This window comes from Podarcis bocagei, assembly GCF_964188305.1.
Source record: "Podarcis bocagei genome assembly, chromosome: 9".
NCBI classification, from domain to species: Eukaryota; Metazoa; Chordata; class Lepidosauria; order Squamata; family Lacertidae; genus Podarcis; species Podarcis bocagei.
The window spans coordinates 38,845,240-38,857,820 of NC_138134.1; positions in this window are offsets into that span (position 1 = coordinate 38,845,240).

Below are 12,581 nucleotides of genomic sequence, written 5' to 3' on the forward strand. Positions count from 1 at the left end.
GTGGCTGCTAGTCATGATTCCTATTTTACTTCCAGTATTAGAGGCAGTATCACTTCTGAATACTAGCTGCTGGGGAAATACTGATGCACAAAAGGATTCGTCACACTGCTCACTGTATTTCCCTATACACAATGCTATAAAATTAAAAATAGATGCTTGCATGTGTGAACAGACCTTCAGCTGCAATCTGTAGCAAATGACTTCCAGGGTTTATCCACCGTAAGCGGCTAGATGAACCAGGCATGTGCATTTACTGTAATACATTTTTACATTTTAAAAATTTCTTTTTTTACATGAAATCCATAATTTAATATGTTATTTTCAGGCCTGTGTGTATCTAAAAGCTTGATCTAAAAAGACACACACACACACACAGAGAGAGAGAGAGAGAGAGAGAGAGAGAGAGAGAGAGAGAGAGATTTCATTTTAGGCACAGGCTATTTCTAACCGACCTAAATCCTGCTTTCAGATGCTTTCACACAAACAGCCCCTTTACCAACATTCTTTTCTGACAGAATGAACATTCATACTTAACATAGATTTCATGAAATTGCTGAATCACGACTGAAGCAGTTCAAGAGCCATAGCCTTGTCTTTTGGTTTTAATCACAAAACCTATTTAATTGGCAGTTTGGCATAGAGTTGTGGCACCTGCGCCATTAGCCACGCTGTTCTGTCTGCAGCTATTTCAGAATCTGTGTCAGGGTACTCTTAATCACACGGAAGCAACTACAGCTTCTGCTGACCTCAAGACAGAATGGTGAAATATTTGTGAGCCCTGACTCACAGATGGGAATTGTCTCTCCAGCTCTGGTTGTCTGAATTAAAATGTATTGCGTTCATTCTCTCTTATGGAGAAAATATTGTTGAACCAGCACTGCTAGTTCATTTAGCTGTTTTGGGGTGTGGATGTCAGAGTTGTAGCAGAGCATAGTCCTTGGGGGTTGCCTCTTGGGCAAGGCTTGGGAAACTGAGGCCCGGGGTCCAAATACAGCCCCCCACCCCACTCCTACATGCCTCACTCCTCAATGGCCCTGCTTTGCATCCTCCTTGAGGAAGGATGATAGAGAGGGGTGTGTGAGAGGATGTAGAAATAAGCCCACTGCACAAGGGTAGTGCTTCCATTCATTGCCCCACTCACTTTTGGATCTGGCCCCAGACCGATCCAGGCATTGGGAGCGGATTAGGCCACATGCACCCTTCACAGTGCAACCCAAGATCTCTGTGCGCGCCCCTCATTGTAGAGGCAAAACACAGGAAACAGTTGTTGCCTTGCTCTTTAGTCTTTCAGCCTAAAGAGATCTGAAATCAACGGGATTGGCAGGCAACTGCTTCTCTGGGTACTTTTTGTCAGGTGAGAGGAAAGCAAGTGGAAAGAACAGTTTCCCTAAATTTTTAAAAATTTATCCCTAATTTTTTTTCAAAGGTCTCCACTTGTGCTCCTACGTGTGAGTCAGTTACAAAGACCAGCAATGCTTTTATTTCGTTGATCTTGGCACACAGGATAATGACTGTCTATAAAAATGAAAAGAAACCAGTAAAAATAGGGCAAATCATTTCTACTAAACTGTTTGTGGGTTGTTTACTGTCTTTTAGCAGAGGCAGGCACCTCAGAAGTTTGCTTTGTTACACCAGACTTTGCAAGACTTTTTTTCAAGACCCTGGCAGACAATGGCATGTGGTTTTAACATTCTGTAAAGAGCTAATTTCTCTTTGGACTTCAGAAGCTATTTGAGGGGCATTACAAAAAATAAATAAATTGTTTTTAGGTTGTTTTGCCAGAATCAAAATAGAAATTGTGTGAAACTCATTTCATCATAACACTTCTGACAGTTAGTTACAATAGTAAGCTATTAAAAACACTCCTGCTTTTATTTTGGCTTACTTTCCTCAGCTTTTAAAACAATTCTGAGGTAAAACAGCAGTGTTTTGAAGGGACTACCATGGCTCCTGCCTTCTACTTTTTAGATACCTTCTGCTGGTTAAAAAAATGATGGCAAACCTCTTTGCAGAGATAATATACTTTAAACACCCTACTTAACACAATTAGGTGTGCTACCCTTTTTCTTTTTTAGATCTTTAAGAAACTTTTCCATCACATTAATGCTACAATCATTTATATGCATCCTGTTAGGCTGTCAGCCTGTGCTGCCGAGCATGAGATAAACAGATTAGCTATGCAAAATGTTATTTAGCTCAAATGAAAGGCTCCTTCAAATGAGACAAATTCTCTACCTGGAATGCACATAGTGATGGGGTAGTCTGTCCCATAACCCCACATAATTCTTTCAAATTTGGACACAGTGAAATTAAACACAAGTTTCCATCGCCGTCTGCATGCAATCTGCATTCTCTTCCATACACCAATGTTACTTCCGTGTGTGACATACTGCATTTAAAAGTGGTTCTAGATGGGACTGGTTTTGCCCAGAAAGAGGCTGTAATGCAATACTTAGGAAAAGTTACAACTGCTGCTGTTACTTTGCTTTCCATCTGGAGGAAATAAGTGCTACTGTTTATGCTAAGCGATGAATGTGCCGCCATTATAGTTAGAAACAATCTGTCAGTGTTCAACTTGTAATATGCTGTGTAGAACAGAAAAAAATGATGTGCTTTTTTGCCCAGAGGGTTTTCTGTTTAAGAAAAGTTGGTCAAAACTGAGGGGAAAGAAGCATCTGTCAACTTTAATGTCAATTTTGATACACAGCAATAGGTAAACGGATTAAGTGGTACAAGGAAGACAAAAAGGTAGGTCTGTGTTAGTTCAGAAAAAATGTCTTTCTGTTGTTTTTTCAAGTTTACTTATCCTTTATATTTTGTGTTAAAATGTTCCAGTGTGCAAAAAGATATTTGTTCTCTGGGTAGCCTCTATTTCTCCAGCACTCTGAAATCATAAAATTAATTGCTTGGCCTCAACCAGAGGTTTTCAACCTTTTGAGCCCACAGCTCCCTTGATCAGCTACATTCTTTCTGTGGCACCCATTTGGGACTCAGGAGCCCAGTTATGTCACCCCTTGCCTGCAGAGCTGGCAGCCTCCCACCCTTTTTCAAACACCCTCCTTTGTGGAGTGTTCCCTCAACCTCCTCTCTCCTTTCCCCTCTCCTTGGGAGCTTGTAGCCAGGGCTGCTACAACAAACAGCTGTGCAAGCCTTTGGGAGGCAGAGATGCAAGAGGGCATCAGGAGAGAGAAGGAAAGAGGGACAGAGGCCAATGTTGCCATTGGCACCCCTGACCATCATTCAAGGTATCCCAGGGTGTCGCAGCACACTGGTTGTAAACCACTGGCCTAGGCAATGAAACTGATAGGGAGCCTGCCTGGTCATGGTCACTCTTTAGTACTCTGCACATCCACCAGTCACTGGTAAGTGTGTCCTGCCACTGCCTCCACTCCTCTTGATAGGTGCAAGCCACTGAGCTAGACAGTCAGCTCAGCTGGGGAAGCAACGCTTCCTCATGACTTGCCTCTTGCCCATGTAACCACCTGCCAACACCAGACCATGGTTGCAGCGATCATCCTTGAGAATGTTTCCTCCTATAAAAAGAGTAGGAAGTTTCTACATTCTAAATCCCTTTTTTTATTTCCTTCTGTTTCCTCCACTTCTTTCATGGTTATTCTCTCAGCAACTGTCTGCAGTTTTGCATGGAGGCTTCACTCACATTTTGGGGAACTATAGTTATGATACTAACCTGCACACAAGGCAAGTCCTTTTTCTGAAGTACCATTTGCCTCCTTTGGCTACCTCGTAGCTATTTCATCTAAAGTTGTATTTCTCAGCTTCCCGTTTTGATTAGGATCTAGATAATTAGAAAGGTACTTTTAAAGGTTGTATTTATTCAGGAAATTATTGTAGCTGGTGACTCAGAAGAGATAACAACGTACGCCTGAATGTGGCATATTAAACAACAGCAAATTCCAGTCTTCAGCAGCTAGAAGATAATGGTTTGAGAAAAAAGGATGGTGGAGATGACACACTGCCTCTGTGGCACGTTTCCTTATTTTTTAAGATGGGGAGCAAAATTATAGGCAAGTTAAAATATATGTTTTTTTGTGAAACTGGCTGTGTATGATTACTGTGCACTGATTTATTTGTTTTTTAAAGAAACTTGTGTGGTATATTTTATTTATTTCTACAAAACATGCCCCCCCCCCCCGTAAGCAGATGCTGTCGCTATATTGCACATTTTGAATATTTTTATATGTACAATAAACTCTATTCTCCTATTTGGATTATGGTTTTATTTAGCCCTTAGAAGAATGAAGCACAATGAAGATCTTTCTATTTAACCAGAAGCCCTGCAGATACCACCCAATTCCCATAATCCCTAACCATTCCTAATTCCTCCAACAGTCTTTGTCCACTGACACTGCAAACCCTTAGGGTGATAATTCAGCTCAGTATTACTGTGGACAAACTGAAATTAACTTAGTCATGTTAATTGATTTCAGTAGGTCTCCTCTCAATAAAACTTATTTGAATACCACTTCATATTTTTGCATTACAACCCTATTCCAGATGGCACCAACACTCAGATTCCTTTTAAGCAGAGTTCACATTAAGCAAAACCCAAAATGCATGTCTACACTACCGATCTAAACCGGTTTACTTGTCATTCCTTCTCCCACTGGGAAAATGTCATTCTCGGAGGCTGAAGGTGAGGGTAGAACTCCCAGCTCATCAAACACCAATGGACAGGATTCTTTGGCGAGAACCTCAACTAGTGAAACTAGCAAAAGTGCAACAAATGCTTATATCCTGGATATGACATGAGACTCCCTTTAAACTTCATAACCATTTCTGGCCACATGGATTATATGCAAAAATGAATTATTTCACGGTTGATTTCAGCATTAATACCAATTGGTGTTGTAGTGGTTCAAGGTGTGGATTTGACCAGTTAATAACACTCGGTCAAATCCTTAACCAGGCACCATCGCTGCAGGTTCGTTTTGGATTGTAATAAGAGGTGTAGAATAATTCCCTGGGCATCCTCTGCCACACTTTTATCAATAGCCCCTCGACTGGAAGATGGGGTTTTTTAGCAGAAGCAGAGCAGGAGATCTAGAGGCCCAAACAGCTCCCTTACTCCCTGCTACGTGGAACATTGTGAGTTCCAGCAGTCCTGGGGAACACGTCTTCCATATCGTGCTCAAGGAGCCTGTGTTGTGAATGTTTCTAGCACACAGTATTCTTGGTCCCAAACAAGGTGTTCTCATGCAGGTTCCTCCAGTGAGACTTCCCAGCCTACCATGAACAGCTAGCTATTTTGTGCCCAAGTAAGTAAGCCTAAGACTGCAGCCTTACAGGCTATTGGAAAAGAAAAGGAAAGGTAACTTTCCCTGTGACTAATGCTTTGCATCTCCCATGAACCAAACTGATCAAAGCTCTTATGCAAAGAGGTGTTCTCTGCAAATGGCTGGGTATTAGACATATAACCTGCTTGGCAGAGCAGCAGAACGTGATGCCTCATGTTCAGTATCTGCCTCCAGTGATGAAAATGTGGATAATGGAAATAAAACAAGTCTTAAGTCAGATACCAGGCTTGGAAGGATCACTATGCTAAAAATATTTCCATCTGGATGCAGGTATTGAAAATCACCTGCGTGGCACCTAGCATTTCAAAGAATGAAGCTATGTGCAAATAATACCAAGCAAACAGCAGTTGGTAACTTTGCAACGGATAGGAGCCAAGCCCCGTGCCACACGAGGTTGGAAAATCGAAAAGGGACAGTCTTGTGTTTTAAATCTGTAATGTCAAAACCAAATAGCTTTTGAGGCATCAGTTCAACTTTTATTTCTCTTCAGATGCCAGCGCCAATTACTGCATGTGCTGGTTCCTGTTCTCACATTCTTGGAGCATTTTAAAGGTTTCTGGATGGGAGGGGGACAGGGAACAGACACACACTCCTGCCCACCAACAGCAATATCTTAGGGAATTTTCTGTCTGGATCAGCTTCTGTGATCTTTTATAATGTCAATAAGCTATAAAGTATGTCGTAAAAGTCTGCAGAGAAAAGACCCCTTGGCGAATGAGAATTCCGAGGGGCTGGAAATCAACAGTAAACCCCTCTTCCTGGTAGAAAGAATGGACCTGTAGCTCTTACTACTTCCAACAAGGTCAGAGCAATTCTGAGGACCGTGGCTACTCTTCTTACCCCTCATACTCCATGAATTACACACCAGTCCTGCTAGCCAAACACAATGCGTTCTCAGGAAATAATTTGTTAGGTGAGTGTTCACATAACAAGTTGATGATTTCCGTTACCTTTGAAGGTGACCCAGAAACTACTATTAATCCAGAATGCGGCAGCTAGACTGGTGACTGGGAGTGGCCGCCAAGACCATATAACACTGGTCCTGAAAGACATTCATTGGCTCCCAGTACGTTTCCGAGCACAATTCAAAGTGTCGGTGCTGACCTTTAAAGCCCTAAATGGCCTCGGCCCAGCATACCTGAAGGAGGTGTCTCCACCCCCATCATTCTGCCTGGACACTGAGGTCCAGTGCTGAGGGCCTTCTGTCAGTTCCCTCACTGCAAGAAGTGAGGTTACAGGGAACCAGGCAGAGGGCTTTCTCGGTAGTGGCGCCCGCCCTGTAGAACGCCTTCCCATCAGATGTCAAGGAAATAAATAACTATCTGACTTTTAGATGACATCTGAAGTCAGCCCTGTTTAGGGAAGTTTTTAATGTCTGATGTTTTATCATGTTTTTAATATTCTGTTGGGAGCCGCCCAGAGTGGCTGGGGAAACCCAGTCAGATGGGCGGGGTCTAAGTAATAAATTATTATTATTATTATTATTATTATTATTATTAGTCCATTGTTTCCTATGGGGAAATTTCTAAAGCATTCCCAACCATGGAATTTTGGCCCCCAAATTATGGCGGAACTGGGAGAAACCCTCTGAACCTTGCAAAAGGCAAGCAAGGGAGGAAAAAAATGCTCTCTTCTCTGTCCAATCTCTCCTCGCTTTTTTCCCCAGCTGGAACTCACTGGAACTCAGTTCCGGCACCTCTCAGGTGGGTGCCATTGCCATTCTAAGAGAACCATAGAGGAGTTTGTAGTCAGGAATGGACATCATTTTCTAGAAAAATAGCACTGTTTTTTAATGTGTTTTATTGTTTTATCACTTTGTAGTTTGCCACCCTGGGCTCCTCTGGGAGAAAGGGCAGGATTTAAATCACATAAATGAATAAAATTGCAAAGTCAATCCTATTTCATTTTTCAAAAAGTAGGGCCTAGTTTCACAGTTGGGTCTCCATTTCAGTTCTTTTGTGTAATGGCAGCCTTGCCCCCAAAATATGCAGTGCAATCCCTTAGGAATGCAAAGGAGAATGAATGTGTTGTGTTCAGGATACCCCATTATCATTTGCCTAATTCAGGGATAATTCAGGTTCTCACCAGTTGCTGTTGGACTTTCAACATCCCCAACCATTGAGCAGGCCAATGGGGGGGTGTTATTTCATGTCCCAGAGCCAAACATTTACGTGCTTAAAAAAATGTTTTAAAGAAAAATAATAATATAGAGATCACTAGATTTCCTCCTGATTTCCTTTCAACATTAAGCTTGCAATCCTATACACACTTACCTGGGAGCAACCCCCTTTGGACTCAGTGAGACTTGCCTTTGAGTAGACATACACAGGTTTGCTTTGAATCTTAAAGATGACGGTACTCATACCTGCTTATTTTCTTCCTAGTCTAGAGGGAGCTGTTCTGAGAAGTTTTTTAAAAAGAAAAAAGCAGCGCTGTCAAGTAAAATCACATTTTTGGAGAGCCATTAAATGTGCTTGAGCTTGGTGATGCATACTTTATACTTGGCGGAGGAGACTACATGCTAAAAATACACAGTATTCCCTCATAATTAACAATATCTCTCTCCATATGCTTTTCCAGCCACTGTTCAATGTGCCATTTTCTTGACAGTGAGATCTTCAGAAAGAATCCAGTGGAGTCTTGTGGAGCAGTGTTGATGGATAGGTAGCATTTCTGAACTGAGGAAGGTCTGGAGATAATTTATTTGAACTTTGAGAAAGTCATGCATATAGCAACTGGTTAACATGCATTACATTCCCATCAGATATACTTTCCTTCCATGCTGTTGATTTGGCACAGCTGCCAAGAGGGTTTGAGTTTTTTAGTCAAGATGAGAAGAAGAAGGAAGAGATGGTTAAGAACCTGTAAAAGGGATGGTGAGGAAAGAACCAAATGCATGTAGAAAACCAGGGCAGAGATTAGGTGGGTGGGTACACACACACACACACACACACACACACACACACACACATATATAAACATGCCACTATTTAAACCATGTCTCTTGGTCTTACATACACCTTGAGATAGCATTTCGGGCCTTAGCCTCAAAACACCCTCACAAATGCCCCTGGTCACAAGCTCCCCAAAGCAGCAATCATCTAAATTGAACTCCTTCTAGCTGTGAACTCCTCCTCTGCTCAGTTCCTTGTTCAGCCTCCAATGAAGGTTTCACACAAAGCAGCTGTTGTACTTGTTCATCTGAAGGGCACTGCCAAGTTCATAAAAGCAATTAGGCAACTCATCTTTGGAAGTTGTGACCATCAGATGGTATATCTGCCATTACAGTGGTGCCTCGCAAGACGAAATTAATTCGTTCCGCAAGTCTCTTCGTCTTGCGAGTTTTTCGTCTTGCGATGCATGGTTTCCCATAGGAATGCATTGAAAATCAATTAATGCGTTCCTAGGGAAACCACCTTCAGACCAGGTCCGGGGACAGTCTGTCCCCGGACCTCTTCTGAAGGCTGGGGGGGGGACAAGGGCTTTTCTTCCCACCCCCAGCATTTTAAAAAACCCCGGGACAGCGGAGGACTTCTCCGCTGTCCGGGCGATCATAAAATGCTGGCGGGCGGCATTTTAAAATCGCCCGGGACAGCGGAGGACTTCTCCGCTGTCCGGGGCGATTTAAAAGCCCCTGGGAAGGCAGGCAGGGGGGACAAAGACTTTCGCCCCCCACCCGCCTTCAGAAGGTGTTCCCTCCCCCCCGCCCCGCTTCGGAGCAGCGTTCCGAAGCGGGGCGGCTGGGGCAGGTGTTCCCGCCCCCCCGCCCCGCTTCGGAGCAGCGTTCCGAAGCCGGGCGGTGGGGGCAGGTGTTCCCTCCCCCCCCGCCCCGCTTCGGAGCAGCGTTCCGAAGCGGGGCGGCTGGGGCAGGTGTTCCCGCCCCCCCGCCCCGCTTCGGAGCAGCGTTCCGAAGCCGGGCGGTGGGGGCAGGTGTTCCCTCCCCCCCGCCCCGCTTCGGAGCAGCGTTCAGAAGCGGGGCGGCTGGGGCAGGTGTTCCCGCCCCCCCGCCCCGCTTCGGAGCAGCGTTCCGAAGCCGGGCGGTGGGGGCAGGTGGGGAGAAGCGATCTCCCCGCAGCCCCTTGCTTCAAAAGAGGTCCGGGGGCAGCGGGAAGCGCTTCCCGCTGTCCCCGGACCTGGGGCTGCGGGGAGAAGATCGCTTCTCCCCGCCGCCCCTTGCTTCAAAAGAGAAGACCCGCTGTCCCCGAGGCAAGCTTCGTTTTGCGAAGCAAGCCCATAGGGAAATTCGTCTTGTGAGGCAACTCGAAAACGAAAAAACCTTTTGTTTTGCGAGTTTTTCGTCTCGCAAGGCGTTCGTCTTGCGGGGTACCACTGTATATACATTGGGAAGCCCATTCCATTTGGGGAAGAAAGAAAGAGGAAAATAATTTTTGTTCATACCAGCTTGCACTCAGAGAAAAAAAGAAAGTCCCAGTTAGTTAAAATCACATTTAGTGGTGTGTTTTTTAATGAACCAATTTTGGTATACGCTATAGTGAGAGAACTTGATAACGGTATTTTTCTAATCACTGTTTTAATTTTAATACAATGTTCAGTGTCTCTCTTCATATTGAACATCTGTTGTAGACTGAAAATTGAGTCCTAACTTTCCAAGCTTCAGCACACAGAGTCGCTTGTATTCTTTTAAAAGTTGCTCTTTCCCGGTGGTATTGCATCACTCAGCTGTGTGACCACAAATGAGTAAAATTAAATAGAATTTATTCTGTGGGGAAACGACTCCTCTGAGAAAGCTCTTGCAGTGCAGAGAGCAGAGAATAATATTTCCATCTGTCCTGAAAACAATTGCAAATCTGACTGTATGCTGGCAATTGCTTCCCCCACCCTCTTTTAAAAATCACATCGAACTCTTGGAGTGCTTGAAACATCAAATCAAAATTTAAATTACACAGAGCCTTGCAATGCACAGTTTGGATAAAGATAGTTTCCTGTTGGCCGCATGAGATGATGAATCAAATGATACCCAAAGTCCCTACAATCCACAACAGATTCTTTCAGATGGGATGAGCAAAAATAAGATTTTTATCTAGGGCAGCTGTTGAAAACCATAAGAAGTGAGAAAATGCCCCCTGCTTTACTCAAACCACTGCTGTTGTTTCAAACCACCATTTTCCTCTATGTCTATTCATTCCTGCTTTATTCAAACTTCTGTGGTTTTAGACCACCTCTTTCCACATGTCATTGTCCTGTCCTCCTTGCTCTCATGCCACAACCACCTGTGTTGTGCAACCTGCCTTCTCTTTTGCTCCCCTGACCCCACCATGATTTCATGCAAATCCAGGATTGTAATGAGACACTACAAATCCTCCAATGGGGGCTGTGAAATGACAGTCTTGCATTTTTACGTATATAGGAAGGCATTGTTATATTTGCTGGATGTGGTGACTATAACTGACTGCCTTTGTACTACACCTATAGCCCACAGTTGCCACTAGGATTATTGGTAGGTGAAGAATGCAAAGGGTATAAATTATATCAAATGGTGGCAGTAGTTGTTGTTGGCATCCGTCTGTGTTGAGAGACCATGGAGTGTATCTCTGGCGGTAAAGGCAGACTGCTGGAGAATCACAGCGCCTGCTGTGGCTGCAGAGACCAGTAACTTATAACTACTGCCTCCTGCATTGTTTTGCTACGTTGGCAGCACTGAAGTGACCTCCCTGGGGTACAAGCCTGGGCAGTGTGCATGGAGGCCCTGGGCTGCCCACATAAAAAGCACACACATCCTTGGCCTCACTGATGTGGTCCAAAGGAAAGCAGAATAATATGTTTGACACCAGCTTGACTGCAGGAGTTGCCAAAAGAAGATGTACAAGACCCCATCCAACCGTCATAGAGACTCCACTCCTGAGAGTTGTGTAGGGTTTACTCCTCCCAAAGATGTCCGGAAGTTTAGGTTCAAAGTTTTCCTTTTCCTAGATGGGCTACCTTCCCAGGTTGATGAGCCCCATTTGCTCCGGTAGCAGCATTACAGGTCTGAAAACCATTTGAGTGGAAGTTGGGCTTTGTTAATAAAGTAAATCAATAAACACCCCCCTTCCCTCCAGATACTCCAACTCCCATTAGCCCCGGCCAGTGTAGGCAATTGTCAGGGATGATGGGAGCTGTAGTCCGGCAGCTGACCATAGGTTCCCCATCCTTGGTCTAAAATACCATGTCCAAAGAACCATCCCACTTCTTAAGGTTATCATTGGAGGCCCTGCACAAAGTGCAGCCATTAGAATCCAAAGTGTTTTCAGCAGCGACACTCCAATTTTAGAATAACCTTCCTAGGGATGCTCACCAGGCCCCACCATCAATGAGGTAGTTATAACTATTATTACAATTATTTAAGAGAGTTATACTCTCTCTACCTTTCAGTTAAGCTTTCAGAGTGACTTACAGAAACCAGTTGGCATGTAGGTATCGGGTTCAGAGTTGTTGTTTTTTTAAAAAAAAAATGCCCAGGCTTTTAATGAATCGAGTTTTTAGTTCCTTTGTGTTTTAGAACGTTGGGCTTTGTCATGCTTCTGCTTTATTGATTCATAAGACAATAAAATGCAATCTTTTCCTTTAAGCTCCCATGGACATTTTTAATTGAAAGGCAGGACGTGAGGGCTTACAACAAACGCTGAAATGTTTTGCTTGGTTATTTTATATGTAGCTACAGCTGCAAAAATAGCCAATATTCATTTGGAGAAGAAGAGGGTTTATCTAGCTGTTTGTTCTTCTACACATAATTCACGTCATTGTATATTTATTCTCTGCTGAATCCAAAGCAATCGAAGAGGGGATGTGAAATTTACACCCACAAGGATGCACACGTATCTTTTGATTAGTAAAAAATATGTTTACCAAGGCTCTTCAGCTGTTTTCAATATCTTATTATGCCCAAGGCAGAGGGTTGGCTGGAAACATAAATTGGATGTTGCAGATTGTATCATGACTTTTACTTTAGCCTTTAGCAGAGCAGCATAAAAGAAGAAAAAGCTGGAATCAGTGAACTGGAAAAAAGACAAGAAATTTGAGCCACCATAAAGTCAAAACATGGTATATTTAATTAACAGGAGTTCTCAGTCGTTAACCAAGCTGGATGGAGCTTCTGTTGCTCTTTCATACAATCTCACATCTGTACCTAGGAAGAAGCTATTATAAATATCTTCCCAGCAGAGCTGAAAACAAAGATAAGGCGATAGCAAAAAAACTATTTGAAGCAAAAAAAACACCACAGTGATTTACATTATCTGATGGCCTGGAGCTGGTATGTTACTATTC